The following is a 24220-nucleotide window of genomic DNA, read 5'->3' as shown; positions in this document are numbered from 1 at the left end:
CCTTGGCGGCTGTCCTGGGCGACGTGTGTGCTAGCCGCACTGAAGTCCGCATTCGACATGGGCTGATGGGGGAAGGCGATCCGACCCCACGGGTGACCGGTCACAAGCGGCGTGGGAGCCAGTTGTGCTGTGCACAGGGAGGCTTCGTCCGCCGGCTCGAGGGCAGACTGTTCTACAGACCACAGGATTAGTCTGTCAGGAGCAGTGGCCATCCGTCCCGAACCACTAAGCTCCTGTGCTGGGCGATGTGTGTGTTAGCTGCACGGTGGTCCGGGCCCCGTCACGGGCGGATCGGGGACGGCGATCCGACAGCACTGGTGAGCGGTCACAAGCCGTGTGGGTGCCGGCCGTGCCATGCACAAGGAGGCTTCGGCCGTGGGCTGGGTGGCTGACCGTCCTGCATACCGGGGGATCAGTCTGTCAGGAGCGGCGCCAATTCGTCCCTAACACCTTGGTTCCGGTCCTGGGCGACTTGTGTGCTAGCCGTTCCGGGGTCCGACTTGGACGGATCCGTTCCGTGCTCTGGATCCTGGATCGGGCGGATCGGAGACATTGATCCGACGACAGCGGTCACAAGCAGTTGGTGCCGGCCATGCTGTTCATCGGGTCGCTTTCCACCGGATCGGGTCTGACCGTGCCGCATACCGGGGGATCAGTCTGTCCGGAGCGGCGGCCGTTCCTCTTGAACCACTAGGCTCCGGTCCTGGGTGACGTGTGTGCTAGCTGCACGAGGGTCACAAGCAGTGTGTGCCGGCCGTTCCGTGCAGCGGGAGTCTTGTCCACCGGCTCGGCGGCTGACCTTCCCGCATACCGAGGGATCAGTCTGTCCGGAGCGGCGGCCGTTCCTCTTGAACCACTAGGCTCTGGTCCTGCGTGAGGTGTGTGCAAGCTGCACGGGGATCCGGGTCCGTCACGGGCTGATCGGGGACGACGATCCGACCACACGGGTGACTGGTCACAAGCAGTGGGTGCCGGCCGTGCCGTGCAGCGGTCGTCTTGTCCACCGGCTCGGCGGCTGACCGTCCCGCATACCGAGGGATCCGTCTGTCCGGAACTGCGGACTTGCATCCCGAACCCCTTGGCGGCTGTCGTGGGCGATGTGTTTGCTAGCCGCACTGAAGTCCGCATTCGACATGGACTGATCGGGGACGGCGATCCGACCCCACGGGTGACCGGTCACAAGCGGCGTGGGAGCCAGTTGTGCTGTGCACAGGGAGGCTTCGTCCGCCGGCTCGAGGGCAGACTGTTCTACAGACCACAGGATTAGTCTGTCAGGAGCAGTGGCCATCCGTCCCGAAGCCCTTGGCTGCAGTCCTGGGCGACTTGTGTGCTAGCTGCACGGTGGTCCAGGCCCCGTCACGGGCGGATCGGGGACGGCGATCCGACAGCACTGGTGAGCGGTCACAAGCCGTGTGGGTGCCGGCCGTGCCATGCACAAGGAGGCTTCGGCCGTGGGCTGGGTGGCTGACCGTCCTGCATACCGGGGGATCAGTCTGTCCGGAGCGGCGGCCGTTCCTCTTGAACCACTAGGCTCCGGTCCTGCGTGACGTGTGTGCAAGCTGCACGGGGGTCCGGGTCCGTCACGGGCGGATCAGGGACGGCGATCCGACCATACGGGTGACTTATCACAAGCAGTGGGTGCCGGCCGAGCCGTGCAGAGGTCGTCTTGTCCACCGGCTCGGGGGCTGATCGTCCCGCATACCGAGGGATCCGTCTGTCCGGAAGTGCAAAATTGCATCCCGATCCCCTTGGCGGCTGTCCTGGGCGACGTGTGTGCTAGCCGCACTGAAGTCCGCATTCGACATGGGGTGATGGGGGAAGGCGATCCGACCCCACGGGTGACCGGTCACAAGCGGCGTGGGAGCCAGTTGTGCTGTGCACAGGGAGGCTTCGTCCGCCGGCTCGAGGGCAGACTGTTCTACAGACCACAGGATTAGTCTGTCAGGAGCAGTGGCCATCCGTCCCGAACCACTAAGCTCCTGTGCTGGGCGATGTGTGTGCTAGCTGCACGGTGGTCCGGGCCCCGTCACGGGCGGATCGGGGACGGCGATCCGACAGCACTGGTGAGCGGTCACAAGCCGTGTGGGTGCCGGCCGTGCCATGCACAAAGAGGCTTCGGCCGTGGGCTGGGTGGCTGACCGTCCTGCATACCGGGGGATCAGTCTGTCAGGAGCGGCGCCAATTCGTCCCTTACACCTTGGCTCCGGTCCTGGGCGACTTGTGTGCTAGCCGTTCCGGGGTCCGAGTTGGACGGATCCGTTCCGTGCTCTGGATCCTGGATCGGGCGGATCGGAGACATCGATCCGACGACAGCGGTCACAAGCAGTGGGTGCCGGCCATGCTGTTCATCGGGTCGCTTTCCACCGGATCGGGTCTGACCGTGCCGCATACCGGGGGATCAGTCTGTCCGGAGCGGCGGCCGTTCCTCTTGAACCACTAGGCTCCGGTCCTGGGTGACGTGTGTGCTAGCTGCACGGGGGTCCTGGTCCGTCACGGGTGGATCGGGGACGACGATCCGACCACACGGTTGACTGGTCACAAGCAGTGGGTGCCGGCCGTGCCGTGCAGCGGGAGTCTTGTCCACCGGCTCGGCGGCTGACCGTCCCGCATACCGAGGGATCCGTCTGTCCGGAACTGCGGACTTGCATCCCGAACCCCTTGGCGGCTGTCGTGGGCGACGTGTGTGCTATCCGCACTGAAGTCCGCATTCGACATGGGCTGATGGGGGAAGGCGATCCGACCCCACGGGTGACCGGTCACAAGCGGCGTGGGAGCCAGTTGTGCTGTGCACAGGGAGGCTTCGTCCGCCGGCTCGAGGGCAGACTGTTCTACAGACCAAGTGATCAGTCTGTCAGGAGCAGTGGCCATCCGTCCCGAAGCCCTTGGCTGCAGTCCTGGGCGACTTGTGTGCTAGCTGCACGGTGGTCGAGGCCCCGTCACGGGCGGATCGGGGACGGCGATCCGACAGCACTGGTGAGCGGTCACAAGCCGTGTGGGTGCCGGCCGTGCCATGCACAAGGAGGCTTCGGCCGTGGGCTGGGTGGCTGACAGTCCTGCATACCGGGGGATCAGTCTGTCCGGAGCGGCGGCCGTTCCTCTTGAAGCACTAGGCTCCGGTCCTGGGTGACGTGTGTGCTAGCTGCACGAGGGTCACAAGCAGTGTGTGCTGGCCGTTCCGTGCAGCGGGAGTCTTGTCCACCGGCTCGGCGGCTGACCTTCCCGCATACCGAGGGATCAGTCTGTCCGGAGCGGCGGTCGTTCCTCTTGAACCACTAGGCTCCGGTCCTGCGTGAGGTGTGTGCAAGCTGCACGGGCATCCGGGTCCGTCACGGGCGGATCGGGGACGACGATCCGACCACACGGGTGACTGGTCACAAGCGGAGTGAGAGCCGGCCGTGCTGTGCACAGTGTAGCTTCGTCCGCCGGCTCGAGGGCAGACTTTTACAGACCAGTGGATCAGTCTGTCAGGAGCAGTGGCCATCTGTCCCGAAGCCCTTGGCTGCGGTCCTGGGCGACTTGTGTGCTAGCTGCACGGTAGTCCGGGCCCCGTCACGGGCGGATCGGGGACGGCGATCCGACAGCACTGGTGAGCGGTCACAAGCCGTGTGGGTGCCGGCCGTGCCATGCACAAGGAGGCTTCGGCCGTGGGCTGGGTGGCTGACCGTCCTGCATACCGGGGGTCACTCTGTCAGGAGCGGTGCCAATTCGTCCCTAACCCCTTGGCTCCGGTCCTGGGCGACTTGTGTGCTAGCCGTTCCGGGATACGGGTTGGACGGATCCATTCCCGGCTCTGGATCGGGCGGATCGGGGACATCGATCCGACGACAGTGGTCACAAGCAGTGGGTGCCGGCCATGCTGTTCATCGGGTCGCTTTTCCACCGGATCGGGGAATGACCGTCCCGCATACCGGGGGATCAGTCTGTCCGGAGCGGCGGCCGTTCCTCTTGAACCACTAGGCTCCGGTCCTGGGTGACGTGTGTGCTAGCTGCACGGGGGTCCTGGTCCGTCACGGGTGGATCGGGGACGACGATCCGACCACACGGTTGACTGGTCACAAGCAGTGGGTGCCGGCCGTGCCGTGCAGCGGGAGTCTTGTCCACCGGCTCGGCGGCTGACCGTCCCGCATACCGAGGGATCCGTCTGTCCGGAACTGCGGACTTGCATCCCGAACCCCTTGGCGGCTGTCGTGGGCGACGTGTGTGCTAGCCGCACTGAAGTCCGCATTCGACATGGGCTGATGGGGGAAGGCGATCCGACCCCACGGGTGACCGGTCACAAGCGGCGTGGGAGCCAGTTGTGCTGTGCACAGGGAGGCTTCGTCCGCCGGCTCGAGGGCAGACTGTTCTACAGACCACAGAATCACAGAATCACAGAATCACAGAATTTTCTAGGTTGGAAGAGACCAAGGTTGGTCATCGAGTCCAACCTCCAACCTAACGCTAACAGCCCTCCACTAAACCATATCCCTAAGCTCTACATCTAAGCGTCTTTTGAAGACTTCCAGGGATGGTGACTCCACCACTTCCCTGGGCAGCCTGTTCCAATGCCTCACAACCCTTTCTGTAAAGAAGTTCTTCCTAACATCTAACCTAAAACTCCCCTGGCTCAACTTAAGCCCATTCCCCCTCGTCCTGTCACCAGGCACGTGGGAGAACAGGCCAACCCCCACCTCGCTACAGCCTCCCTTGAGGTACCCATAGAGAGCGATAAGGTCGCCCCTGAGCCTCCTCTTCTCCAGGCTGAACAAGCCCAGCTCCCTCAGCCGCTCCTCGTAGGACTTGTTCTCCAGGCCCCTCACCAGCTTCGTCGCCCTTCTCTGCACCCGCTCAAGCACCTCGATGTCCTTCTTGTAGCGAGGGGCCCAAAACTGAACACAGTACTCGAGGTGCGGCCTCACCAGAGCTGAGTACAGGGGGACGATCACCTCCCTAGCCCTGCTGGTCACGCTGTTCCTGATACAAGCCAGGATGCCGTTGGCCTTCTTGGCCACCTGAGCACACTGCTGGCTCATATTCAGCCGACTGTCCACCATCACTCCCAGGTCCTTCTCTGCCTGGCAGCTTTCCAACCATTCCTCTCCCAGCCTGTAGCTCTGCTTGGGGTTATTGCGCCCCAGGTGCAGGACCCGGCACTTGGCCTTGTTAAACTTCATGCAGTTGACCTCAGCCCATCGGTGCAGCCTATCCAGATCCTCCTGCAGAGCTTTCCTACCCTCAAGCAGATCGACACACGCACCTAACTTGGTGTCATCTGCGAACTTACTGAGGGTGCACTCGATGCCCTCGTCCAGATCATCGATGAAGATATTAAAGAGGACCGGCCCCAGCACCGAGCCCTGGGGGACGCCACTAGTGACTGGCCTCCAACTGGACTTGGCTCCATTCACCACGACTCTTTGGGCCCGGCTATCCAGCCAGTTTCTAACCCAACGAAGCGTGCGCCAGTCCAAGCCAAGAGCAGCCAGTTTCTTGAGGAGAATGCTGTGGGAGACGGTGTCAAAAGCCTTGCTGAAGTCAAGGTAGACCACATCCACAGCCTTTCCCTCATCCACCCAGCGCGTCACTCTGTCATAGAAGGAGATCAGGTTCGTCAGGCATGACCTGCCTTTCATAAAGCCATGCTGACTGGGCCTGATCGCCTGCTTCCCCTTCAAGTGCTGCATGATGACTCTCAGGAGGATCTGCTCCATGAGCTTTCCTGGCACTGAGGTCAAACTGACAGGCCTGTAGTTTCCTGGGTCTGCCCTCCGGCCCTTCTTGTAGATGGGCGTCACGTTTGCTAGCCGCCAGTCGATTGGGACCTCCCCCGATAGCCAGGACTGTTGATAAATGATGGACAGCGGCTTGGCCAGCTCCTCTGCCAGTTCCCTCAGTACCCTTGGGTGGATCCCATCTGGCCCCATCGACTTGTGCACATCTAAGTGCCGTAGTAGGTCACCAACCAGTTCTTCATGGATAATGAGGGCCACATCCTGCTCCCCATCCCCTTCCACCAGCTCAGGGTACTGGGTATCCAGAGAACATCCGGTATTGCCGCTAAAGACTGAGGCAAAGAAGGCATTGAGCACCTCCGCCTTTTCCTCATCTCTTGTAACTAAGTTTCCCCCCGCATCCAGTAAAGGATGGAGATTCTCCTTAGTCCTCCTTTTTGTGTTGATGTATTTATAGAAACGTTTTTTGTTATCTTTAACGGCAGTAGCCAGATTGAGCTCCAGATGAGCTTTGGCCTTCCTAATTTTGTCCCTGCACAGCCTCGCTACTTCTTTAAAGTCCTCCTTAGTGGCCTGCCCACTTTTCCAAAGCTTATAAACCCTCTTTTTCCTCCTAAGATCAAGCCACAATTCTCTGTTGAGCCAGGCCGGTCTTCTTCCCCGCCAGCTCGTCTTTGGGCACGTGGGAACAGACCGTTCCTGCGCCATTAAGACTTCCCTCTTGAAGAGCGCCCAGCCTTCCTGGACCCCTCTGCCCTTCAGAACCGCCTCCCAAGGGACTCCACCAACCAATGTCCTGAGCAGCTCAAAGTCAGCCCTCCGAAAGTCCAATACAGCGGTTTTACTGGTCCCCTTCCTGGCCTCGCCAAGAATAGTGAACTCCACCATTGCGTGGTCACTCTGCCCTAGACAGCTCCCGACGATCACGTCCTCCACCAGTCCTTCTCTGTTTGTGAAGAGAAGGTCTAGCGGGGCACCTCCCCTGGTAGGCTCACTAACCAGCTGCGTCAGGAAGCTATCTTCCACGCTCTCCAGAAACCTCCTAGACTGCTTTCTCAGGGCTGTGTTGTGCTTCCAGGATATGTCAGGGAAGTTGAAGTCCCCCATGAGTACAAGAGCTGATGATTTTGCAACCTCTGTCAGCTGCCTGTAGAATTCCTCATCCGTCTCCTCATCCTGGTTCGGCGGTCTATAGCAGACCCCGACCAGGACACTAGCCTTGTTGTCCCTGCCGATCCTAACCCAAAGGGACTCGACCTTGTCATTCCCAACCTCGAGTTCTACAGCCTCGAAAGACTCTCTAATATAGAGAGCCACACCACCACCCCTTCTATGCTGCCTGTCCCTTCTATAGAGCTTATAGCCAGGCATTGCAGCACTCCAGTCATGAGACTGGTCCCACCACGTCTCCGTGATGGCAACCAAGTCGTAGCCTGCCTGCCGCACGATGGCTTCCAGCTCCTCCTGTTTGTTACCCATGCTGCGTGCATTGGTGTAGATGCACTTCAGCTGGGCCATTGCCTTATCCTCCGGCCTTGCCATTGTTCCCCCTGGCACAGCCCCAACAATCCTAGCCTCAGCCCCATCCCCCTTCCTACCTAGTTTAAAGCCCTCTCAATGAGCCCTGCCAGTTCCTGGCCCAGGATCCTTGTTCCCCTAAAAGATAGGGACCCGTCTGCGGCCATCAGGCCAGGTGCTGAGTAAAGTGCCCCATGATCAAAAAACCCAAGATTTCTGCGTTGGCACCAGCCCCGGAGCCACGTGTTTAACAGGTGGGCTTTCCGTGTCCTCTCTGAACTCCTCCCTGCCACCATAGGGATGGACGAAAACACCACCTGCACTCCCGCTCCATCCACTAACCGACCCAGCCCCCTAAAGTCCCTTTTGATAGCCTTGAGGCTTCTCTCTTCGATGTTATCACTGCCCGCCTGGACTATCAAAAGGGGGTAATAGTCAGAGGGGCGTACCAGGTTAGGAAGCTTCCTGGCAACGTCCCTGACCCTGGCCCCAGGGAGACAGCAGACTTCCCTACGGGTAGGGTCCGGCCGACAAATAGGGCCCTCTGTTCCCCTAAGAATCGAGTCACCAACAACAATAACCCTCCTGTCTTTTTTGGTGGAGGCAGTCCTGAGGCGCGGAGTCGACCTCCTCGCTCCAGGCATCCTCCTGGGAACATTTGCTACCTCTTCCTCACACACCGGCCTCTCAATCTCTAGGGCCTCAAACCTGTTGTGTAAGGGCACCTGGGAAGGTGGGGCCGGAAGGGGAGAGCATCGCCTGCGATGTCGAGCAGGGACCTGTTTCCATTCCTCCTCAGCTCCCAGATCCCCTCCCTCTGCCCGACGGGGACAGGGCAGGGGGTCCGCCCCCATTTGGGGAGTCTCACCTCGGCACCTCCCCTTGAGGCCCTGCAGGGAGTTACTCCAGAAGTCTATCTCCCGCTCACACTCCCTGATGGCCCTCAACCTCTCCACCTCCTCCTTGAGCTCCGCCACCATGCGGACCAGGTCATCCACCTGCTCGCACCTCACGCACGCAGTTTCTCTGCCTCCCGCCGATGGCAGCAACAGGCTCAGACACTCCTTGCATCCGGTGACCTGAACTGCGGCATTTTTTAACGGGTAGTCGGTCTGCGTGTGCACCGACTTTCTGGAGAGCGCGGCGTGCCTGGTGGCCACCATTATCGCCTAGTTACGGCTGTTGTTAACGAGGTGTTGTTTGTGTGTAGGGGGAGCGCTCTGCCCTTCCTGCGCGCTCTTCCTGCGCGAACTGCCGCGCTAACTGCCGCGCCACTCCCTCTGACGCCACACGCCCTGTTTGCCCGCCCTGTTCGCCGCGCTCCTGGTCGCTCGCGCTCCCTAGGGGCTGCTTTTGAAGGGCTGGGGGGGGGCGCTGCTGGCTCCGCCTTCGCCTCGTCAGCCTCCCTCACGAGGGCTGCCGGGTCCTGGCGGCTCCCTCTAGTAGGCTCGATGCCGGACAAAATTAGCCCTGCCTGGCCCGATCCCCCGCTCCGCTGCAGAACGCGTCTGCCCCGGAGCCGATCGCCTCGGCAAATGGCAGTGAAATGGCGGTGGGTCCCGATTTAAATAGCCCGCCGCTGACGCTGCTGGCTCCGCCTTCGCCTCGTCAGCCTCCCTCACGAGGGCTGCCGGGTCCTGGCGGCTCCCTCTAGTAGGCTCGATGCCGGACAAAATTAGCCCTGCCTGGCCCGATCCCCCGCTCCGCTGCAGAACGCGTCTGCCGCGGAGCCGATCGCCTCGGCAAATGGCAGTGAAATGGCGGTGGGTCCCGATTTAAATAGCCCGCCGCTGACGCTGCTGGCTCCGCCTTCGCCTCGTCAGCCTCCCTCACGAGGGCTGCCGGGTCCTGGCGGCTCCCTCTAGTAGGCTCGATGCCGGACAAAATTAGCCCTGCCTGGCCCGATCCCCCGCTCCGCTGCAGAACGCGTCTGCCGCGGAGCCGATCGCCTCGGCAAATGGCAGTGAAATGGCGGTGGGTCCCGATTTAAATAGCCCGCCGCTGACGCTGCTGGCTCCGCCTTCGCCTCGTCAGCCTCCCTCACGAGGGCTGCCGGGTCCTGGCGGCTCCCTCTAGTAGGCTCGATGCCGGACAAAATTAGCCCTGCCTGGCCCGATCCCCCGCTCCGCTGCAGAACGCGTCTGCCCCGGAGCCGATCGCCTCGGCAAATGGCAGTGAAATGGCGGTGGGTCCCGATTTAAATAGCCCGCCGCTGACGCTGCTGGCTCCGCCTTCGCCTCGTCAGCCTCCCTCACGAGGGCTGCCGGGTCCTGGCGGCTCCCTCTAGTAGGCTCGATGCCGGACAAAATTAGCCCTGCCTGGCCCGATCCCCCGCTCCGCTGCAGAACGCGTCTGCCCCGGAGCCGATCGCCTCGGCAAATGGCAGTGAAATGGCGGTGGGTCCCGATTTAAATAGCCCGCCGCTGACGCTGCTGGCTCCGCCTTCGCCTCGTCAGCCTCCCTCACGAGGGCTGCCGGGTCCTGGCGGCTCCCTCTAGTAGGCTCGATGCCGGACAAAATTAGCCCTGCCTGGCCCGATCCCCCGCTCCGCTGCAGAACGCGTCTGCCGCGGAGCCGATCGCCTCGGCAAATGGCAGTGAAATGGCGGTGGGTCCCGATTTAAATAGCCCGCCGCTGACGCTGCTGGCTCCGCCTTCGCCTCGTCAGCCTCCCTCACGAGGGCTGCCGGGTCCTGGCGGCTCCCTCTAGTAGGCTCGATGCCGGACAAAATTAGCCCTGCCTGGCCCGATCCCCCGCTCCGCTGCAGAACGCGTCTGCCGCGGAGCCGATCGCCTCGGCAAATGGCAGTGAAATGGCGGTGGGTCCCGATTTAAATAGCCCGCCGCTGACGCTGCTGGCTCCGCCTTCGCCTCGTCAGCCTCCCTCACGAGGGCTGCCGGGTCCCGGCGGCTCCCTCTAGTAGGCTCGATGCCGGACAAAATTAGCCCTGCCTGGCCCGATCCCCCGCTCCGCTGCAGAACGCGTCTGCCCCGGAGCCGATCGCCTCGGCAAATGGCAGTGAAATGGCGGTGGGTCCCGATTTAAATAGCCCGCCGCTGACGCTGCTGGCTCCGCCTTCGCCTCGTCAGCCTCCCTCACGAGGGCTGCCGGGTCCTGGCGGCTCCCTCTAGTAGGCTCGATGCCGGACAAAATTAGCCCTGCCTGGCCCGATCCCCCGCTCCGCTGCAGAACGCGTCTGCCCCGGAGCCGATAGCCTCGGCAAATGGCACACAGGATTACTCTGTCAGGAGCAGTGGCCATCCGTCCCGAACCACTAAGCTCCTGTGCTGGGCGATGTGTGTGCTAGCTGCACGGTGGTCCGGGCCCCGTCACGGGCGGATCGGGGACGGCGATCCGACAGCACTGGTGAGCGGTCACAAACCGTGTGGGTGCCGGCCGTGCCATGCACAAGGAGGCTTCGGCCGTGGGCTGGGTGGCTGACCGTCCCGCATACCGGGGGATCAGTCTGTCCGGAGCGGTGGCCGTTCCTCTTGAACCACTAGGCTCCGGTCCTGCGTGACGTCTGTGCTAGCTGCACGGGGGTCCTGGTCCGTCACGGGCGGATCAGGGACGACGATCCGACCCCACGGGTGACCGGTCACAAGCGGCGTGGGAGCCAGTTGTGCTGTGCACAGGGAGGCTTCGTCCGCCGGCTCGAGGGCAGACTGTTCTACACACCAAGTGATCAGTCTGTCAGGAGCAGTGGCCATCCGTCCCGAAGCCCTTGGCTGCGGTCCTGGGCGACTTGTGTGCTAGCTGCACGGTGGTCCAGGCCCCGTCACGGGCGGATCGGGGACGGCGATCCGACAGCACTGGTGAGCGGTCACAAGCCGTGTGGGTGCCGGCCGTGCCATGCACAAGGAGGCTTCGGCCGTGGGCTGGGTGGCTGACCGTCCTGCATACCGGGGGATCAGTCTGTCCGGAGCGGCGCCAATTCGTCCCTAACCCCTTGGCTCCGGTCCTGGGCGACTTGTGTGCTAGCCGTTCCGGGGTCCGAGTTGGACGGATCCGTTCCGTGCTCCGGATCCTGGATCGGGCGGATCGGAGACATCGATCCGACGACAGCGGTCACAAGCAGTGGGTGCCGGCCATGCTGTTCATCGGGTCGCTTTCCACCGGATCGGGTCTGACCGTCCCGCATACCGGGGGATCAGTCTGTCCGGAGCGGCGGCCGTTCCTCTTGAACCACTAGGCTCCAGTCCTGGGTGACGTGTGTGCTAGCTGCACGAGGGTCACAAGCAGTGTGTGCCGGCCGTTCCGTGCAGCGGGAGTCTTGTCCACCGGCTCGGCGGCTGACCTTCCCGCATACCGAGGGATCAGTCTGTCCGGAGCGGCGGCCGTTCCTCTTGAACCACTAGGCTCCGGTCCTGCGTGAGGTGTGTGCAAGCTGCACGGGGATCCGGGTCCGTCACGGGCTGATCGGGGACGACGATCCGACCACACGGGTGACTGGTCACAAGCAGTGGGTGCCGGCCGTGCCGTGCAGCGGGAGTCTTGTCCACCGGCTCGGCGGCTGACCGTCCCGCATACCGGGGGATCAGTCTGTTCGGAACTGCGGACTTGCATCCCGAACCCCTTGGCGGCTGTCGTGGGCGATGTGTTTGCTAGCCGCACTGAAGTCCGCATTCGATATGGACTGATCGGGGACGGCGATCCGACCCCACGGGTGACCGGTCACAAGCGGCGTGGGAGCCAGTTGTGCTGTGCACAGGGAGGCTTCGTCCGCCGGCTCGAGGGCAGACTGTTCTACAGACCACAGGATTAGTCTGTCAGGAGCAGTGGCCATCCGTCCCGAACCACTAAGCTCCTGTGCTGGGCGATGTGTGTGCTAGCTGCACGGTGGTCCGGGCCCCGTCACGGGCGGATCGGGGACGGCGATCCGACAGCACTGGTGAGCGGTCACAAACCGTGTGGGTGCCGGCCGTGCCATGCACAAGGAGGCTTCGGCCGTGGGCTGGGTGGCTGACCGTCCCGCATACCGGGGGATCAGTCTGTCCGGAGCGGCGGCCGTTCCTCTTGAACCACTAGGCTCCGGTCCTGCGTGACGTGTGTGCTAGCTGCACGGGGGTCCTGGTCCGTCACGGGCGGATCAGGGACGACGATCCGACCACACGGGTGACTGGTCACAAGCAGTGTGTGCCGGCCGTGCCGTGCAGCGGGAGTCTTGTCCACCGGCTCGGCGGCTGACCGTCCCGCATACCGAGGGATCCGTCTGTCCGGAACTGCGGACTTGCATCCCGAACCCCTTGGCGGCTGTCCTGGGCGACGTGTTTGCTAGCCGCACTGAAGTCCGCATTCGACATGGACTGATCGGGGACGGCGATCCGACCCCACGGGTGACCGGTCACAAGCGGCGTGGGAGCCAGTTGTGCTGTGCACAGGGAGGCTTCGTCCGCCGGCTCGAGGGCAGACTGTTCTACAGACCAAGTGATCAGTCTGTCAGGAGCAGTGGCCATCCGTCCCGAAGCCCTTGGCTGCGGTCCTGGGCGACTTGTGTGCTAGCTGCACGGTGGTCCAGGCCCCGTCACGGGCGGATCGGGGACGGCGATCCGACAGCACTGGTGAGCGGTCACAAGCCGTGTGGGTGCCGGCCGTGCCATGCACAAGGAGGCTTCGGCCGTGGGCTGGGTGGCTGACCGTCCTGCATACCGGGGGATCAGTCTGTCAGGAGCGGCGCCAATTCGTCCCTAACACCTTGGTTCCGGTCCTGGGCGACTTGTGTGCTAGCCGTTCCGGGGTCCGACTTGGACGGATCCGTTCCGTGCTCTGGATCCTGGATCGGGCGGATCGGAGACATTGATCCGACGACAGCGGTCACAAGCAGTTGGTGCCGGCCATGCTGTTCATCGGGTCGCTTTCCACCGGATCGGGTCTGACCGTGCCGCATACCGGGGGATCAGTCTGTCCGGAGCGGCGGCCGTTCCTCTTGAACCACTAGGCTCCGGTCCTGGGTGACGTGTGTGCTAGCTGCACGAGGGTCACAAGCAGTGTGTGCCGGCCGTTCCGTGCAGCGGGAGTCTTGTCCACCGGCTCGGCGGCTGACCTTCCCGCATACCGAGGGATCAGTCTGTCCGGAGCGGCGGCCGTTCCTCTTGAACCACTAGGCTCTGGTCCTGCGTGAGGTGTGTGCAAGCTGCACGGGGATCCGGGTCCGTCACGGGCTGATCGGGGACGACGATCCGACCACACGGGTGACTGGTCACAAGCAGTGGGTGCCGGCCGTGCCGTGCAGCGGTCGTCTTGTCCACCGGCTCGGCGGCTGACCGTCCCGCATACCGAGGGATCCGTCTGTCCGGAACTGCGGACTTGCATCCCGAACCCCTTGGCGGCTGTCGTGGGCGATGTGTTTGCTAGCCGCACTGAAGTCCGCATTCGACATGGACTGATCGGGGACGGCGATCCGACCCCACGGGTGACCGGTCACAAGCGGCGTGGGAGCCAGTTGTGCTGTGCACAGGGAGGCTTCGTCCGCCGGCTCGAGGGCAGACTGTTCTACAGACCACAGGATTAGTCTGTCAGGAGCAGTGGCCATCCGTCCCGAAGCCCTTGGCTGCAGTCCTGGGCGACTTGTGTGCTAGCTGCACGGTGGTCCAGGCCCCGTCACGGGCGGATCGGGGACGGCGATCCGACAGCACTGGTGAGCGGTCACAAGCCGTGTGGGTGCCGGCCGTGCCATGCACAAGGAGGCTTCGGCCGTGGGCTGGGTGGCTGACCGTCCTGCATACCGGGGGATCAGTCTGTCCGGAGCGGCGGCCGTTCCTCTTGAACCACTAGGCTCCGGTCCTGCGTGACGTGTGTGCAAGCTGCACGGGGGTCCGGGTCCGTCACGGGCGGATCAGGGACGGCGATCCGACCATACGGGTGACTTATCACAAGCAGTGGGTGCCGGCCGAGCCGTGCAGAGGTCGTCTTGTCCACCGGCTCGGGGGCTGATCGTCCCGCATACCGAGGGATCCGTCTGTCCGGAAGTGCAAAATTGCATCCCGATCCCCTTGGCGGCTGTCCTGGGCGACGTGTGTGCTAGCCGCACTGAAGTCCGCATTCGACATGGGGTGATGGGGGAAGGCGATCCGACCCCACGGGTGACCGGTCACAAGCGGCGTGGGAGCCAGTTGTGCTGTGCACAGGGAGGCTTCGTCCGCCGGCTCGAGGGCAGACTGTTCTACAGACCACAGGATTAGTCTGTCAGGAGCAGTGGCCATCCGTCCCGAACCACTAAGCTCCTGTGCTGGGCGATGTGTGTGCTAGCTGCACGGTGGTCCGGGCCCCGTCACGGGCGGATCGGGGACGGCGATCCGACAGCACTGGTGAGCGGTCACAAGCCGTGTGGGTGCCGGCCGTGCCATGCACAAAGAGGCTTCGGCCGTGGGCTGGGTGGCTGACCGTCCTGCATACCGGGGGATCAGTCTGTCAGGAGCGGCGCCAATTCGTCCCTTACACCTTGGCTCCGGTCCTGGGCGACTTGTGTGCTAGCCGTTCCGGGGTCCGAGTTGGACGGATCCGTTCCGTGCTCTGGATCCTGGATCGGGCGGATCGGAGACATCGATCCGACGACAGCGGTCACAAGCAGTGGGTGCCGGCCATGCTGTTCATCGGGTCGCTTTCCACCGGATCGGGTCTGACCGTGCCGCATACCGGGGGATCAGTCTGTCCGGAGCGGCGGCCGTTCCTCTTGAACCACTAGGCTCCGGTCCTGGGTGACGTGTGTGCTAGCTGCACGGGGGTCCTGGTCCGTCACGGGTGGATCGGGGACGACGATCCGACCACACGGTTGACTGGTCACAAGCAGTGGGTGCCGGCCGTGCCGTGCAGCGGGAGTCTTGTCCACCGGCTCGGCGGCTGACCGTCCCGCATACCGAGGGATCCGTCTGTCCGGAACTGCGGACTTGCATCCCGAACCCCTTGGCGGCTGTCGTGGGCGACGTGTGTGCTATCCGCACTGAAGTCCGCATTCGACATGGGCTGATGGGGGAAGGCGATCCGACCCCACGGGTGACCGGTCACAAGCGGCGTGGGAGCCAGTTGTGCTGTGCACAGGGAGGCTTCGTCCGCCGGCTCGAGGGCAGACTGTTCTACAGACCAAGTGATCAGTCTGTCAGGAGCAGTGGCCATCCGTCCCGAAGCCCTTGGCTGCAGTCCTGGGCGACTTGTGTGCTAGCTGCACGGTGGTCCAGGCCCCGTCACGGGCGGATCGGGGACGGCGATCCGACAGCACTGGTGAGCGGTCACAAGCCGTGTGGGTGCCGGCCGTGCCATGCACAAGGAGGCTTCGGCCGTGGGCTGGGTGGCTGACAGTCCTGCATACCGGGGGATCAGTCTGTCCGGAGCGGCGGCCGTTCCTCTTGAAGCACTAGGCTCCGGTCCTGGGTGACGTGTGTGCTAGCTGCACGAGGGTCACAAGCAGTGTGTGCTGGCCGTTCCGTGCAGCGGGAGTCTTGTCCACCGGCTCGGCGGCTGACCTTCCCGCATACCGAGGGATCAGTCTGTCCGGAGCGGCGGTCGTTCCTCTTGAACCACTAGGCTCCGGTCCTGCGTGAGGTGTGTGCAAGCTGCACGGGCATCCGGGTCCGTCACGGGCGGATCGGGGACGACGATCCGACCACACGGGTGACTGGTCACAAGCGGAGTGAGAGCCGGCCGTGCTGTGCACAGTGTAGCTTCGTCCGCCGGCTCGAGGGCAGACTTTTACAGACCAGTGGATCAGTCTGTCAGGAGCAGTGGCCATCTGTCCCGAAGCCCTTGGCTGCGGTCCTGGGCGACTTGTGTGCTAGCTGCACGGTAGTCCGGGCCCCGTCACGGGCGGATCGGGGACGGCGATCCGACAGCACTGGTGAGCGGTCACAAGCCGTGTGGGTGCCGGCCGTGCCATGCACAAGGAGGCTTCGGCCGTGGGCTGGGTGGCTGACCGTCCTGCATACCGGGGGTCACTCTGTCAGGAGCGGTGCCAATTCGTCCCTAACCCCTTGGCTCCGGTCCTGGGCGACTTGTGTGCTAGCCGTTCCGGGATACGGGTTGGACGGATCCATTCCCGGCTCTGGATCGGGCGGATCGGGGACATCGATCCGACGACAGTGGTCACAAGCAGTGGGTGCCGGCCATGCTGTTCATCGGGTCGCTTTTCCACCGGATCGGGGAATGACCGTCCCGCATACCGGGGGATCAGTCTGTCCGGAGCGGCGGCCGTTCCTCTTGAACCACTAGGCTCCGGTCCTGGGTGACGTGTGTGCTAGCTGCACGGGGGTCCTGGTCCGTCACGGGTGGATCGGGGACGACGATCCGACCACACGGTTGACTGGTCACAAGCAGTGGGTGCCGGCCGTGCCGTGCAGCGGTCGTCTTGTCCACCGGCTCGGCGGCTGACCGTCCCGCATACCGAGGGATCCGTCTGTCCGGAACTGCGGACTTGCATCCCGAACCCCTTGGCGGCTGTCGTGGGCGACGTGTGTGCTAGCCGCACTGAAGTCCGCATTCGACATGGGCTGATGGGGGAAGGCGATCCGACCCCACGGGTGACCGGTCACAAGCGGCGTGGGAGCCAGTTGTGCTGTGCACAGGGAGGCTTCGTCCGCCGGCTCGAGGGCAGACTGTTCTACAGACCACAGAATCACAGAATCACAGAATCACAGAATTTTCTAGGTTGGAAGAGACCAAGGTTGGTCATCGAGTCCAACCTCCAACCTAACGCTAACAGCCCTCCACTAAACCATATCCCTAAGCTCTACATCTAAGCGTCTTTTGAAGACTTCCAGGGATGGTGACTCCACCACTTCCCTGGGCAGCCTGTTCCAATGCCTCACAACCCTTTCTGTAAAGAAGTTCTTCCTAACATCTAACCTAAAACTCCCCTGGCTCAACTTAAGCCCATTCCCCCTCGTCCTGTCACCAGGCACGTGGGAGAACAGGCCAACCCCCACCTCGCTACAGCCTCCCTTGAGGTACCCATAGAGAGCGATAAGGTCGCCCCTGAGCCTCCTCTTCTCCAGGCTGAACAAGCCCAGCTCCCTCAGCCGCTCCTCGTAGGACTTGTTCTCCAGGCCCCTCACCAGCTTCGTCGCCCTTCTCTGCACCCGCTCAAGCACCTCGATGTCCTTCTTGTAGCGAGGGGCCCAAAACTGAACACAGTACTCGAGGTGCGGCCTCACCAGAGCTGAGTACAGGGGGACGATCACCTCCCTAGCCCTGCTGGTCACGCTGTTCCTGATACAAGCCAGGATGCCGTTGGCCTTCTTGGCCACCTGAGCACACTGCTGGCTCATATTCAGCCGACTGTCCACCATCACTCCCAGGTCCTTCTCTGCCTGGCAGCTTTCCAACCATTCCTCTCCCAGCCTGTAGCTCTGCTTGGGGTTATTGCGCCCCAGGTGCAGGACCCGGCACTTGGCCTTGTTAAACTTCATGCAGTTGACCTCAGCCCATCGGTGCAGCCTATCCAGATCCTCCTGCAGAGCTTTCCTACCCTCAAGCAGATCGACACACGCACCTAACTTGGTGTCATCTGCGAACTTACTGAGGGTGCACTCGATGCCCTCGTCCAGATCATCGATGAAGATATTAAAGAGGACCGGCCCCAGCACCGAGCCCTGGGGGACGCCACTAGTGACTGGCCTCCAACTGGACTTGGCTCCATTCACCACGACTCTTTGGGCCCGGCTATCCAGCCAGTTTCTAACCCAACGAAGCGTGCGCCAGTCCAAGCCAAGAGCAGCCAGTTTCTTGAGGAGAATGCTGTGGGAGACGGTGTCAAAAGCCTTGCTGAAGTCAAGGTAGACCACATCCACAGCCTTTCCCTCATCCACCCAGCGCGTCACTCTGTCATAGAAGGAGATCAGGTTCGTCAGGCATGACCTGCCTTTCATAAAGCCATGCTGACTGGGCCTGATCGCCTGCTTCCCCTTCAAGTGCTGCATGATGACTCTCAGGAGGATCTGCTCCATGAGCTTTCCTGGCACTGAGGTCAAACTGACAGGCCTGTAGTTTCCTGGGTCTGCCCTCCGGCCCTTCTTGTAGATGGGCGTCACGTTTGCTAGCCGCCAGTCGATTGGGACCTCCCCCGATAGCCAGGACTGTTGATAAATGATGGACAGCGGCTTGGCCAGCTCCTCTGCCAGTTCCCTCAGTACCCTTGGGTGGATCCCATCTGGCCCCATCGACTTGTGCACATCTAAGTGCCGTAGTAGGTCACCAACCAGTTCTTCATGGATAATGAGGGCCACATCCTGCTCCCCATCCCCTTCCACCAGCTCAGGGTACTGGGTATCCAGAGAACATCCGGTATTGCCGCTAAAGACTGAGGCAAAGAAGGCATTGAGCACCTCCGCCTTTTCCTCATCTCTTGTAACTAAGTTTCCCCCCGCATCCAGTAAAGGATGGAGATTCTCCTTAGTCCTCCTTTTTGTGTTGATGTATTTATAGAAACGTTTTTTGTTATCTTTAACGGCAGTAGCCAGATTGAGCTCCAGATGAGCTTTGGCCTTCCTAATTTTGTCCCTGCACAGCCTCGCTACTTCTTTAAAGTCCTCCTTAGTGGCCTGCCCACTTTTCCAAAGCTTATAAACCCTCTTTTTCCTCCTAAGATCAAGCCACAATTCTCTGTTGAGCCAGGCCGGTCTTCTTCCCCGCCAGCTCGTCTTTGGGCACGTGGGAACAGACCGTTCCTGCGCCATTAAGACTTCCCTCTTGAAGAGCACCCAGCCTTCCTGGACCCCTCTGCCCTTCAGAACCGCCTCCCAAGGGACTCCACCAACCAATGTCCTGAGCAGCTCAAAGTCAGCCCTCCGAAAGTCCAATACAGCGGTTTTACTGGTCCCCTTCCTGGCCTCGCCAAGAATAGTGAACTCCACCATTGCGTGGTCACTCTGCCCTAGACAGCTCCCGACGATCACGTCCTCCACCAGTCCTTCTCTGTTTGTGAAGAGAAGGTCTAGCGGGGCACCTCCCCTGGTAGGCTCACTAACCAGCTGCGTCAGGAAGCTATCTTCCACGCTCTCCAGAAACCTCCTAGACTGCTTTCTCAGGGCTGTGTTGTGCTTCCAGGATATGTCAGGGAAGTTGAAGTCCCCCATGAGTACAAGAGCTGATGATTTTGCAACCTCTGTCAGCTGCCTGTAGAATTCCTCATCCGTCTCCTCATCCTGGTTCGGCGGTCTATAGCAGACCCCGACCAGGACACTAGCCTTGTTGTCCCTGCCGATCCTAACCCAAAGGGACTCGACCTTGTCATTCCCAACCTCGAGTTCTACAGCCTCGAAAGACTCTCTAATATAGAGAGCCACACCACCACCCCTTCTATGCTGCCTGTCCCTTCTATAGAGCTTATAGCCAGGCATTGCAGCACTCCAGTCATGAGACTGGTCCCACCACGTCTCCGTGATGGCAACCAAGTCGTAGCCTGCCTGCCGCACGATGGCTTCCAGCTCCTCCTGTTTGTTACCCATGCTGCGTGCATTGGTGTAGATGCACTTCAGCTGGGCCATTGCCTTATCCTCCGGCCTTGCCATTGTTCCCCCTGGCACAGCCCCAACAATCCTAGCCTCAGCCCCATCCCCCTTCCTACCTAGTTTAAAGCCCTCTCAATGAGCCCTGCCAGTTCCTGGCCCAGGATCCTTGTTCCCCTAAAAGATAGGGACCCGTCTGCGGCCATCAGGCCAGGTGCTGAGTAAAGTGCCCCATGATCAAAAAACCCAAGATTTCTGCGTTGGCACCAGCCCCGGAGCCACGTGTTTAACAGGTGGGCTTTCCGTGTCCTCTCTGAACTCCTCCCTGCCACCATAGGGATGGACGAAAACACCACCTGCACTCCCGCTCCATCCACTAACCGACCCAGCCCCCTAAAGTCCCTTTTGATAGCCTTGAGGCTTCTCTCTTCGATGTTATCACTGCCCGCCTGGACTATCAAAAGGGGGTAATAGTCAGAGGGGCGTACCAGGTTAGGAAGCTTCCTGGCAACGTCCCTGACCCTGGCCCCAGGGAGACAGCAGACTTCCCTACGGGTAGGGTCCGGCCGACAAATAGGGCCCTCTGTTCCCCTAAGAATCGAGTCACCAACAACAATAACCCTCCTGTCTTTTTTGGTGGAGGCAGTCCTGAGGCGCGGAGTCGACCTCCTCGCTCCAGGCATCCTCCTGGGAACATTTGCTACCTCTTCCTCACACACCGGCCTCTCAATCTCTAGGGCCTCAAACCTGTTGTGTAAGGGCACCTGGGAAGGTGGGGCCGGAAGGGGAGAGCATCGCCTGCGATGTCGAGCAGGGACCTGTTTCCATTCCTCCTCAGCTCCCAGATCCCCTCCCTCTGCCCGACGGGGACAGGGCAGGGGGTCCGCCCCCATTTGGGGAGTCTCACCTCGGCACCTCCCCTTGAGGCCCTGCAGGGAGTTACTCCAGAAGTCTATCTCCCGCTCACACTCCCTGATGGCCCTCAACCTCTCCACCTCCTCCTTGAGCTCCGCCACCATGCGGACCAGGTCATCCACCTGCTCGCACCTCACGCACGCAGTTTCTCTGCCTCCCGCCGATGGCAGCAACAGGCTCAGACACTCCTTGCATCCGGTGACCTGAACTGCGGCATTTTTTAACGGGTAGTCGGTCTGCGTGTGCACCGACTTTCTGGAGAGCGCGGCGTGCCTGGTGGCCACCATTATCGCCTAGTTACGGCTGTTGTTAACGAGGTGTTGTTTGTGTGTAGGGGGAGCGCTCTGCCCTTCCTGCGCGCCCTTCCTGCGCGAACTGCCGCGCTAACTGCCGCGCCACTCCCTCTGACGCCACACGCCCTGTTTGCCCGCCCTGTTCACCGCGCTCCTGGTCGCTCGCGCTCCCTAGGGGCTGCTTTTGAAGGGCTGGGGGGGGGCGCTGCTGGCTCCGCCTTCGCCTCGTCAGCCTCCCTCACGAGGGCTGCCGGGTCCTGGCGGCTCCCTCTAGTAGGCTCGATGCCGGACAAAATTAGCCCTGCCTGGCCCGATCCCCCGCTCCGCTGCAGAACGCGTCTGCCCCGGAGCCGATAGCCTCGGCAAATGGCACACAGGATTAGTCTGTCAGGAGCAGTGGCCATCCGTCCCGAACCACTAAGCTCCTGTGCTGGGCGATGTGTGTGCTAGCTGCACGGTGGTCCGGGCCCCGTCACGGGCGGATCGGGGACGGTGATCCGACAGCACTGGTGAGCGGTCACAAACCGTGTGGGTGCCGGCCGTGCCATGCACAAGGAGGCATCGGCCGTGGGCTGGGTGGCTGACCGTCCCGCATACCGGGGGATCAGTCTGTCCGGAGCGGCGGCCGTTCCTCTTGAACCACTAGGCTCCGGTCCTGCGTGACGTCTGTGCTAGCTGCACGGGGGTCCTGGTCCGTCACGGGCGGATCGGGGACGACGATCCGACCACACGGGTGACTGGTCACAAGCAGTGGGTGCCGGCCGTGCCGTGCAGCGGTCGTCTTGTCCACCGGCTCGGCGGCTGACTGTCCCGCATACCGAGGGATCCGTCTGTCCGGAACTGCGGACTTGCATCCCGAACCCCTTGGCGGCTGTCGTGGGCGATGTGTTTGCTAGCCGCACTGAAGTCCGCATTCGACATCGGCTGATCGGGGACGGCGATCCGACCCCACGGGTGACCGGTCACAAGCGGCGTGGGAGCCAGTTGTGCTGTGCACAGGGAGGCTTCGTCCGCCGGCTCGAGGGCAGACTGTTCTACAGACCAAGTGATCAGTCTGTCAGGAGCAGTGGCCATCCGTCCCGAAGCCCTTGGCTGCGGTCCTGGGCGACTTGTGTGCTAGCTGCACGGTGGTCCAGGCCCCGTCACGGGCGGATCGGGGACGGCGATCCGACAGCACTGGTGAGCGGTCACAAGCCGTGTGGGTGCCGGCCGTGCCATGCACAAGGAGGCTTCGGCCGTGGGCTGGGTGGCTGACCGTCCTGCATACCGGGGGATCAGTCTGTCCGGAGCGGCGCCAATTCGTCCCTAACCCCTTGGCTCCGGTCCTGGGCGACTTGTGTGCTAGCCGTTCCGGGGTCCGAGTTGGACGGATCCGTTCCGGGCTCCGGATCCTGGATCGGGCGGATCGGACACATCGATCCGACGACAGCGGTCACAAGCAGTGGGTGCCGGCCATGCTGTTCATCGGGTCGCTTTCCACCGGATCGGGTCTGACCGTGCCGCATACCGGGGAATCAGTCTGTCCGGAGCGGCGGCCGTTCCTCTTGAACCACTAGGCTCCGGTCCTGGGTGACGTGTGTGCTAGCTGCACGAGGGTCACAAGCAGTGTGTGCCGGCCGTTCCGTGCAGCGGGAGTCTTGTCCACCGGCTCGGCGGCTGACCTTCCCGCATACCGAGGGATCAGTCTGTCCGGAGCGGCGGTCGTTCCTCTTGAACCACTAGGCTCCGGTCCTGCGTGAGGTGTGTGCAAGCTGCACGGGGATCCGGGTCCGTCACGGGCTGATCGGGGACGACGATCCGACCACACGGGTGACTGGTCACAAGCAGTGGGTGCCGGCCGTGCCGTGCAGCGGTCGTCTTGTCCACCGGCTCGGCGGCTGACCGTCCCGCATACCGAGGGATCAGTCTGTCCGGAACTGCGGACTTGCATCCCAAACCCCTTGGCGGCTGTCGTGGGCGATGTGTTTGCTAGCCGCACTGAAGTCCGCATTCGACATGGACTGATCGGGGACGGCGATCCGACCCCACGGGTGACCGATCACAAGCGGCGTGGGAGCCAGTTGTGCTGTGCACAGGGAGGCTTCGTCCGCCGGCTCGAGGGCAGACTGTTCTACAGACCACAGGATTAGTCTGTCAGGAGCAGTGGCCATCCGTCCCGAACCACTAAGCTCCTGTGCTGGGCGATGTGTGTGCTAGCTGCACGGTGGTCCGGGCCCCGTCACGGGCGGATCGGGGACGGCGATCCGACAGCACTGGTGAGCGGTCACAAGCCGTGTGGGTGCCGGCCGTGCCATGCACAAGGAGGCTTCGGCCGTGGGCTGGGTGGCTGACCGTGCCGCATACCGGGGGATCAGTCTGTCCGGAGCGGCGGCCGTTCCTCTTGAACCACTAGGCTCCGGTCCTGCGTGACGTGTGTGCTAGCTGCACGGGGGTCCTGGTCCGTCACGGGTGGATCAGGGACGACGATCCAACCACACGGGTGACTGGTCACAAGCAGTGGGTGCCGGCCGTGCCGTGCAGCGGTCGTCTTGTCCACCGGCTCGGCGGCTGACCGTCCCGCATACCGAGGGATCCGTCTGTCCGGAACTGCGGACTTGCATCCCGAACCCCTTGGCGGCTGTCGTGGGCGATGTGTTTGCTAGCCGCACTGAAGTCCGCATTCGACATGGGCTGATCGGGGACGGCGATCCGACCCCACGGGTGACCGGTCACAAGCGGCGTGGGAGCCAGTTGTGCTGTGCACAGGGAGGCTTCGTCCGCCGGCTCGAGGGCAGACTGTTCTACAGACCAAGTGATCAGTCTGTCAGGAGCAGTGGCCATCCGTCCCGAAGCCCTTGGCTGCGGTCCTGGGCGACTTGTGTGCTAGCTGCACGGTGGTCCGGGCCCCGTCACGGGCGGATCGGGGACGGCGATCCGACAGCACTGGTGAGCGGTCACAAGCCGTGTGGGTGCCGGCCGTGCCATGCACAAGGAGGCTTCGGCCGTGGGCTGGGTGGCTGACCGTCCTGCATACCGGGGGATCAGTCTGTCCGGAGCGGCGGCCGTTCCTCTTGAACCACTAGGCTCCGGTCCTGGGTGACGTGTGTGCAAGCTGCACGGGGGTCCGGGTCCGTCACGGGCGGATCGGGGACGGCGATCCGACCATACGGGTGACTTATCACAAGCAGTGGGTGCCGGCCGAGCCGTGTAGCGGTCGTTTTGTCCACCGGCTCGGGGGCTGATCGTCCCGCATACCGAGGGATCCGTCTGTCCGGAACTGCAAAATTGCATCCCGATCCCCTTGGCGGCTGTCCTGGGCGACGTGTGTGCTAGCCGCACTGAAGTCCGCATTCGACATGGGGTGATGGGG

The sequence above is a fragment of the Aythya ferina genome (genome assembly GCF_964211825.1).
Source record: "Aythya ferina genome assembly, chromosome: 2".
NCBI lineage: Eukaryota > Metazoa > Chordata > Aves > Anseriformes > Anatidae > Aythya > Aythya ferina.
Note: the sequence above shows the minus strand (reverse complement) of the source record.